This window comes from Choloepus didactylus, chromosome 1 (assembly GCF_015220235.1).
Source record: "Choloepus didactylus isolate mChoDid1 chromosome 1, mChoDid1.pri, whole genome shotgun sequence".
Lineage (NCBI taxonomy): Eukaryota > Metazoa > Chordata > Mammalia > Pilosa > Megalonychidae > Choloepus > Choloepus didactylus.
In genome coordinates this window covers 82,789,282-82,798,391 of record NC_051307.1, presented here as the reverse complement: position 1 = coordinate 82,798,391, position 9,110 = coordinate 82,789,282, and the positions used below count along the sequence as shown (strand labels likewise).

At 38.8% G+C, this 9,110-nt stretch overlaps 1 pseudogene; it reads left to right on the top strand.

Annotated features, from left to right (window-relative positions):
* Positions 1–664: 664 nt before the first annotated feature.
* On the top strand, positions 665–1,495 carry LOC119517403 (annotated as a pseudogene).
* Positions 1,496–9,110: the final 7,615 nt, after the last annotated feature.

Genomic DNA, 9,110 nt, shown 5'->3' with positions numbered 1-9,110 from the left:
AGGGTTGGGCAGTTCAAGTGAAGACTTTCTCAGTCAGTAAGAAGCTTTTGTGTGTTAGTGGGGGGGGGGTGGTAATTTCTAAGAGAGATTGAAGATGTTAAAGATGACCTACATGAAGTCCAATTTACTTGACGTGAAAGATATCACTGTCAAATGAACCAGAGGTCCTCCCTCTAGGACTAACCTTGAATTTATTTTCAGAGGTTCAGTCTTCTGCATTGAAAAAAGAAAGCCAGTTTGAGAATTGTGGATGGTGGAAACAAGATGGTAAGAAGGGAACACCATGGCTAAGAAGGACGTAAGATCTGAGAACAGTGAATGAGACTGACAGTTGAGAGAGAAATTGTAGTGGGAGGGGTGGCAGATAAGGAAGAGAGTGGATTTAGGACCACAGACGCTTATGATAATGACGTGCAAACTCGGTGCATGAGATCAGCAGAAATCAGTGAGAGCATGAGGAGCCATGAAACCATATTGCTAAATAGATGTTGACATTTTGTGGAAGTACAGCGGAAGAAGGGGCAGAAGATGTAGTTATTCAGATACAGTGAGTCCAGAGGAAAGGTGCACTGAAGGAGCTTAGAGCATGGTTTTAGGCAGGTAGTAGTTGTTACATGTAAGCTGAAGTTGAATTAAAAGACAATAATAGGTCACTCGGGAAAGAATGGAGGCAACTGAGACCGAGGCTCAGGCTGCAGCCCTAGAGGCCCTGGCTGAGGTGACAGCCATCCTGGAGCCTGTAGGCCTGCAGGAGGAAGCAGAGGTGCCTGCCCAGATCCTGGCTGAGTTTGTGATGGACTCCCAGAAGAAGGACAAGCTGCTCTGCAGCCAACTGCAAGTAGCAGACTTCCAGCAGAACTTCCTGGTGCATGAGGGCACTGCCCAGGCCTGGACCCCTTGGCTTCCGAAGACATGAACCGGCAGGAGGCAACTGCAGCCAAAGAACACTGGAAAGAGCTGAAGGCTACCTACCAAGAGCACGTGGAGGCCATCACAAGTGCCTTGTCCCAGACTCTGCCTCAATTGGAGGAGGCCCAGAGGAAGCAGGCACAGCTCCAGGAGGCCCTTGAACAGTGCCAAGCAAAGAAGCAAGTGGCCATGGAGAAACTCAAAGCAGCCCGGAAGAAGTGGCAGTTGCAACAGGAGAAGCATCTGCAGCATCTGGCAGAGGTTTTAGCAGAAGTGAGGAAGCATCAGGCAGAAACTCATTCAGGAGGTTGAACGGTTGTATCACGAACTTGGTGTCCTAAAGCAGCAGGCAGGGCAGGAGTGGGAAAAGCTGCAGAGGCACCAGGTCTTTCACCAGCTTCTATACACCCTGCAGGGTGTCCCTGAGGCTGAGGCAGAGCCACCACAGGATCTGCCCCTCCACCTGGATCTTCTGGATAAGCCCCAGCAGCTGACCTGGCCCCAGGAGCAGACACTGAGGACTCTTATGGCAAGAGAAGGGCTCCCTGGCCCCATCCTCATTGCAGGATGGACTGTGAAATCCTGAGCACAGCCTGACTGATGACAACAACCCAGGCAAAACTTGAAGTGTCGTGTTGAAAAGAAACTGCCACAAGACGAAGTAGCCTGGAATGATAAGCCATCACAGGAAGGAAGCGTCCCTGGAAAACATCTCCATTATATGGAGGATTTTGTGAGAATAAGAAATAACATTCTGTTATGTTAATCCACTGATATTTTTGTGATCTTGTTACCATAGCATGGTCCAGTTTATCCTACCTAATAAAAATGGTGTAATTATGGGAGTAAATGACTGAGGTAAGATAGAAGACAACATTGAAATCACTGAGAATTATGTGTGGATAAGTGATGGAGAGAGTGACATTCAGCCAGGAGTTAAAATCATCAAGGACTAGAGGAATGGACCTAGAGATATATAGATGACTGCCAAAAGCAGGAATATTATAATGTATGCCCTGAGAACATGGGGCATGAGGGGATTTAGGAAGGAAGAACAGAGAAAGTTCTGGAAGTAGTTATGAAAAGTTGAAAGAAGTAATCATTTAGCAAAATTAAGTGTATAGGAAGTACTCATCACATGATCATGTTTACAAGAATTTAAAGGTCCATATCAAATGGATACTTTAAAAAAATGGGTCTGTCTTTAGATTTCTGATCTCAGAAAAAACATCAAAATATATGCCTAATGTCAGCAATTTTTCATTTGAGAATCCCCAAACAATAAAAGACTATTTGAATTGAAATTATAATATGTTCATACAACTTATAAATCTCGACTTCCATTAATGTTGCATGAAGGTTTTTTTATGTTCTGTTTAAATTCACATTTGCAACATTTTCCTTTGTTTTATATATGTGTGTGTGTGTGCATGTGTGTGTGTATCAGTTTCTTCTGTCATTTGAAAAGATTCCACTTACCTGAATTTATATTCATTACATTTTTTGTTTCAAAATCCATGAATCATACATTTGACTAATCTTTTTTTCATGTTACAATAATGAGCTTAACAGGTCTAGCAGTAGTGTTTATTATTATTATTATTATTATTATTATTATTATTGTTATTATAAAATTCACTGTGTTGCTTGACTTTGTTGAGTATTTTATAGCATTTAGGAACATTCAGGAGTAACACAATACCACATTAACATACGGCAATATTATAACACACGATTCAGAGTAAATATGAAAGTGGCAAGTATGTCATATAGAAGAGAGAGAGAGAAAAGGGCCTCTCATTTTCAATGGGAATTTCACTGGAGCTTTTTTTAAATCCCTCCATAAAACCTAATATCCTTCTGTTTTGAATATACATAGGAAATTTGGGGCTATGAACGCTACCTTTGTAAAAAAATTTGTAACTATTCATCAATAACTATTATATGTGATTAAGATAACTGAATATTTTCAACATATTCTCTGTTTAAAAGGCCATTAAAGTTGTTTGAAGTATTAAAGTTTTTACAGAAATAAAAAAAAAAAGGCAATAATAGGATTTGCTGATGTGAACTTCAGTTCACAGGAAGGTGAAGGACGTTTTTGACAATGTTTTTTTTATTATCCACATGGAGGTTGAAGGAAGCAGCCCTGACCTGTTCCCTTCCATCCACTGATAGCCAAAACTACGCTCTTGCCTTCTTTTGTACTCCCTAAAGTCCAATGTTAGTGTTAGCTGCATGACAGGTGATTATAGTAGGAATTAATGAATGCATGCGTGAACCAATCCCCTATCTACAGATGGGTTTAAGCACACACTGGTCAACCATGTGTCAGACACTGTACAGGGAATTTTAATATCATATGGGGGAAAGAACAACGTGACATCTAAATCCCTTGAGAGGGGTACTCTACAATTTTGAAATACTCAGAATTAAGAATAAATATATCAAGACTGAGACAAGAGTACCTACTGTGTTTTTGAAGCTAAGACCCTAGATATTGAAGACCATGTCTAGTCCCCAAATGAACGTGTCCTTTACCTCTTTCTAAAACTTAACTAGAAGAACAACAGTTTCTCATTTCTTCAACTAAAGCCTTTACCAGTAAAAGCTTTGCTTTCTAAGGGAATATCTTTTTTCTACTTAAAAGGATTATCTTTTTGGAGCTTTTCGTGAATGAACACTAGAAATAGGGTTTTGAAAAGAAACAAACCTAAAATCCTATTTACATTGGAAGAATTTTCTTAAAACAGGCTTTAAAGAATACATACCTCTTTTGAAAGGAACAGGAACCTCGTGTATAAAACACTAATAACACTCTTTTCTGCTTTGAAGAAAATTCAGCAAATAATATGCTCTTTCAAGAAAACATAGCAATGCTAAACATTCATGGCAAGTTAGTGATATTTTTCTGGTGAAATATTAACTTTGCAACATTAATCTGTTTAATGGAAAAACAAATCAATTTTGTTATTTAAGTTTTTAAATGAAATTAGTTAGACTTTTATGTTCCCCTACAGTCATGTTTTCAGTCAACTCCCAACTTCTAAGATGTCTCAGGCATTTTCATGCATAGCTATAAGAGGAATGTTATATTAATGCAATAAAAATGGTATTGAAATTAAAATAGCTGTAACTAACATTTGTATTGCACTTTATAGCTATCGAGTTATACTTTCACGTCTCATTCATTAACTTTTGTGAGCCAATAATACTATTATTTTCATTTGCATTTTATACCATAAAAGTTCAGAAAGTTTATAAAGAGTTGCCAGAGGTATGTATCAAGTAAAGGAGCTTGGACTTTGAACTCATATTTTCTGGCTAAAATCCTATGTTTGTTTGTTTCCTTTTTCCCTGTAGCTGTTCACAATTATAACCCTAAATTCTATATCTTACATCCTTTCTTCAGAATGCCCAGATAGAAAACAATTTCTCCCTATCTTAGCTATAAACTGTCATCAGAAGAAAAAGTTAGACGGTGAATCCTCGGTTCTCTGGTAGTGCAGTGATCTTTTGGTTTGGGGAATACTTAGAGTTTACAAGGGTATAGACAGATTTTTGATTCTTTCAAATCCCTTAAGCATTGGGAAGAGATCACCATTGGGTATCAAATATTGATTTGCACATCCTTTGGTGTCTTATGTTTTCAGGAAACCAAGCTTGACAGTTCTGTACCTTCTGGAGTATTGTGATCAGTGGAATGAGCACAAGCTTAGGAGCCAGACAGCTGAGTCCACATGCCATCTCCCCCATTTATTAGCTGTGTGGCCTTAAAAGAATCATTGAATCACTGAGCATCAATTTTCTCATCTGTATAATGGAGGATTAATGTTTCCCTTCCTTTTGATTAGACATAATACATGTAAAGTGAACATCATAGGAACTTCCTGGAGTGGTCCTCAGAATGTAGCTACTAGTGCTCTTTCTGGTACACATATTAGAAATCATTCTGTTGCCCTAAAAATGAATGGGAATTGGCATGAGAGATGGTATCACATAGGTTCCCAAAGGGTGGCACGCATTTTCTCCAATCGTTTACCCACTGCCTGTTCACTCTCCTTACAGCCTCTTCCACTGCCATAATAACAGTGGCAGACAGAGGAGCACACAGAAGGAAACTCCCTGCTTTGTAATCCTTACATGGATTGGCGTAAGCACTTTTATATGATCTGGTAATTCCGTTTAACCGTAAAAGCATCCCCCAGAAATTTCAGGGCCATCAGCAGGCTGAGAGGGTGTGGGAAATGTCTTTTTCTATATCTGATGCCTCCGGTGATCAGAAGAGTTTTCTGATGTGCTGAAATTAAATGAATACAACTTGGAACTACCTGAACTAAAAAGTAAATAATTCTTCATGGACGCTGTTTTGTAGAACTACAGTGTCATAAAGCAGAAAGAAAAGAAATGAGGCTTGTGAAAATGTTTATGTTCTTTGGGTCTTTTCCATTCAGGAGGTACCTGTGATCATCAGCTATGCTTGAGAGACACAAGCAGTCCTCAGAGCACAGGGCACAGTAGCTGTGCTGCATAATAAAAGGGGGATCCTAGCAACAGTATCAAAACATGCATTTTTTGATTTCCTTTAAAAGGAATATTTTTACTATAGTTTTTTGTATGGATGAAATCTAATAGGTTAGCTCTTTTCAATAAACTATCAGTGGGAATCACCAGGTACCCTGGGTTTTTAAAATATATTTTATGCTGATTTTGCTGAAATAATAGCTTTTGGATATCACAGAAACAGCACAATAAATTCTAAGGTGGGCCCATAGTTTCTCAATTGCAGCGGTATTTACTTTGAGGAGGAGGAGTTCAGTAGTTAGAGCACTGGGTTCAGACTGTCTGGGCCCAAATCCCGGCTCTGTACTTCCCTAGCTGTGTAACCATGGGCAAGTCACAACCCTCCCGAAGTCTCAGTTTCTACATGTGTGAAATAGGGATAAGTGTGGATCCATTGTCTGAATTAAATGAGATAATTTATATAAATAGTTTAATATAGGCATATCACAGGGGCTCCATCTGTAAAGGTTAGCTGCTATTATTTGTCATTTATTTCCTCAAAAGACATTTTTGTATTCCATACATGAACACAAACAAAAGTAAACAAGACAGCAAACAAAAGTAAATAAGACAGTAAACAAAAGTGAATAAGACAGACAGTAAATAAGACAATAAGGAACTCATCCTCATGTGAGTGATGCAGATATGGATACACATATTCTAAAAACTCAAATAGAGGAAGACATGCCCATGTTATTACAGCAAAATAAATTTGGGAAACCTAGCATCCCAGGACAGTAGAGGAGTCATCTAATCATCCAATCTTTTCTTAGCAGGAAAAAGAAATAAAGAATCAGCTATAGCAGAAGTCAGCAAACACCTTCTGTAAAGGGTCAGATAATAAATGCTTTTGGCTTTGTGAGTCATTTCATGCCTCTGTTTCAACTACTCAACTCTGCCATTGTTGTGCAGAAGCAAACACAGACCACACATAAATAAATGGAGTGGCTATGTTCCAACAAATTCTGTTTCCAAAGCAGAACTCAGCCAGATTTGGCCCTCTGTAGTTCTCCTATCTCTGAGCTCCAGAGAGAATCCCTTCTGCTGAGACTGAAGTGGGCAGAGATCCTTTGCCAAAAGCAGTGGTACAAATGATCCCAAGTTACTGTTAATTAGTTATGAGTGTTCCACCTAACCCTGAGGCTTAAGGACCAATCAGAGTGACTAGACATTTCTGAGATTGTGTTTGGTTACCCCCAGACAACATCATCACCCCATCACTGACAATTGGGAGGGCCAGGTGGCCCAAGCTAGGAGACAACGGGGGTAAAGAGAAGCCAGACTCATAATTGGAGATTGCTTTCTCCTCCAGTGAAATGGAACTGTGGCAGAGGAAGGAGTTTAGCAGAAGGAAAGGATTACCTTCCCAAATGGACTGAGCAAAGTAATGAGGAAAAGGAAGCACCTCCCCTTAATTTCACCCCCACATTGATTCGGTGATTTGGTTGGATTCATAAGAAAAGTCTCCCATAACATGGGTGGGTGCCTGAGAAAATGAGTATGTTGATGGGGTAGGAAAATAAAATGATCACAAAGGAACCAGGGGAAGAGAGAGCAAGGTGGAGGAGAGGACGGGTATAGACAGTGAGGTAGGACACCACACAGAAAAGGAAAAAAAGAGGGGAAAAGGTGATTTTTTTTTTTAAATTTCACTTTTTAAATTTAAAACTGATTCCACATCTCTCCTCCTTAGATTTTTTATTCAAAAAAACAAGTATTTTCTAGCTCAAAGGATGTTATACGGCTTAATTCATTTAAATTGCAAAGCATTTCGGGACTCTCAGATGAAAAGTATTATTGAAGTACAAAGCTCAGGTTCATTATTATAAAATCAGTCCTTCACAGCACTTTCTTCACCCTTATTGGCTCCTTGAGAATGCCTAAGGTTAGTAGTAGATGGCCCTTATCTAATAAAATAATCAAACAAATATAGATACGTATGTATCATAACCCCTTTATAAGAGCTTTGAAAGAATGATGTCCATTAGCTTGAAGAAAATGTCTTGGTACAGGGCTACCTTGCTGTATGTCAGTGCTGTGTTGAAAAATTACATGGGAGTGGCATTAGTGTAAAGTGAATCACATTTTAAAAACCTGAGGGACGTGTACGTTACTCAGCTTATAGCAATCAAAGGGCTATGCAATTGATATTTCTGATATTTTCTTTGTAAATAGAACGAGAAGGATTGGGGGAAGATTTCGGTGGCAGTGTGTTTTCACAAACAAGGATGATTTGAGTTACTGCCTTTTCTTTCATTTCTAAAACATGTATTGAAGAAATTAAGGAAAGAAATTAAGAAAATGAAGTAATACTGTAATACTTTCTTTTGGCTTATTGTCAAAGTATCTTCATTCCTTTTCTTTTTACTGATTTTCCTCCTGCTCATTTTCTGTCCATTTGCACTGTGCGTGTATGCTTTGTTACCTACCTGAACCTATTTGTGGAATAAGATGAGGTATAAATAAACATAATATAAATAATATTTATGTAGTGACTAGTAAGTCATAAGCTACCAATCCAAAAGAAGAAGCCCTAGTGAATATTTGTGGCAATGTCAAAAACCTCACTAGCTTCATTTAAACTTGCTGGGAAATTTCCTCAGTTTTATCTATTTAGAGTTCCTTTTTGTTCTTTGGATAATCTTTTCTTATTGCATCTTGCTCCTAGTCCTATAGGCTGTATAGCCTCCTTATATCTGTGATAATATTATGCATGTATTTTTTCTTCTTCTTCCTGACTTGCTCCTGTTTCCCTCAAGTTTCTTTTTTCTTTTTCCTCTTTTTTTTTTCCTCTGTTTTAGTCTATATCTTTCATATCATGAGACTTCTTCAGGATCTGGTGAACCCCTGTTGTCCATTCAGATTTCAGAACAAGACATCAAAATTCTAATTGGAGACTGTCTGGCATGGCAAGATTTACCAAAAAGTGTTTAGGTGGAGGGAGGCTCCCTGCTTTTGCTCTCCAATGGTCTTCTCTCGTAGACAGCAATTTTCCTGAGGAAAGAAGGTTTTGATCTCTTGCCGGGAGGAGGTTTTAAGGCCAAGATCAGGTTTCTCAGAGCTGGTTGAGTACAAGGGACTAGGGGTCTCACAATTCAAGATGTAGACCTCAGAGTTCAGTGTTTAAATATTCACTTAATTCTTCTGATTTTAGAATTTAACTTGCTCTCCACTCTCACCCCTTCTTAATATTCTACAGCAGGGTTTTTCAACCTCTGCACTATTGATAATCATATAAATTATTATTATGGGGGCTGTTCTGTGTGTCGTCGGATGTTAGCAGCATCCCTAACCTCTACCCACTAGATGCCAGTAGTGCTTCTCCAGTTGTGACAACAAAAAAATGTCTCAAGACATTGTCAAATATTGCCTAGGGGGAAAATTGCCTCCAGTTGAAAACCACTCTTCTAAAGGAATCCCCCTTATTCAATCTCTTCAGAAAATAAATGTCCAGTCTTTTTCTCATGTGTGTCTCTACATATGTGTGTCAGTGTGTAAGAATGAGGAAGGGAGGGCAGTAATTGTCATACTATGTAGGAGGGGATCCAGGATCTAACTGCATATGCATTTCAATCAATCTTGACATCTTTACTCCCATTGAAGCTTAATGACACCCTATGGGGTTCTGTGGAAGAAAT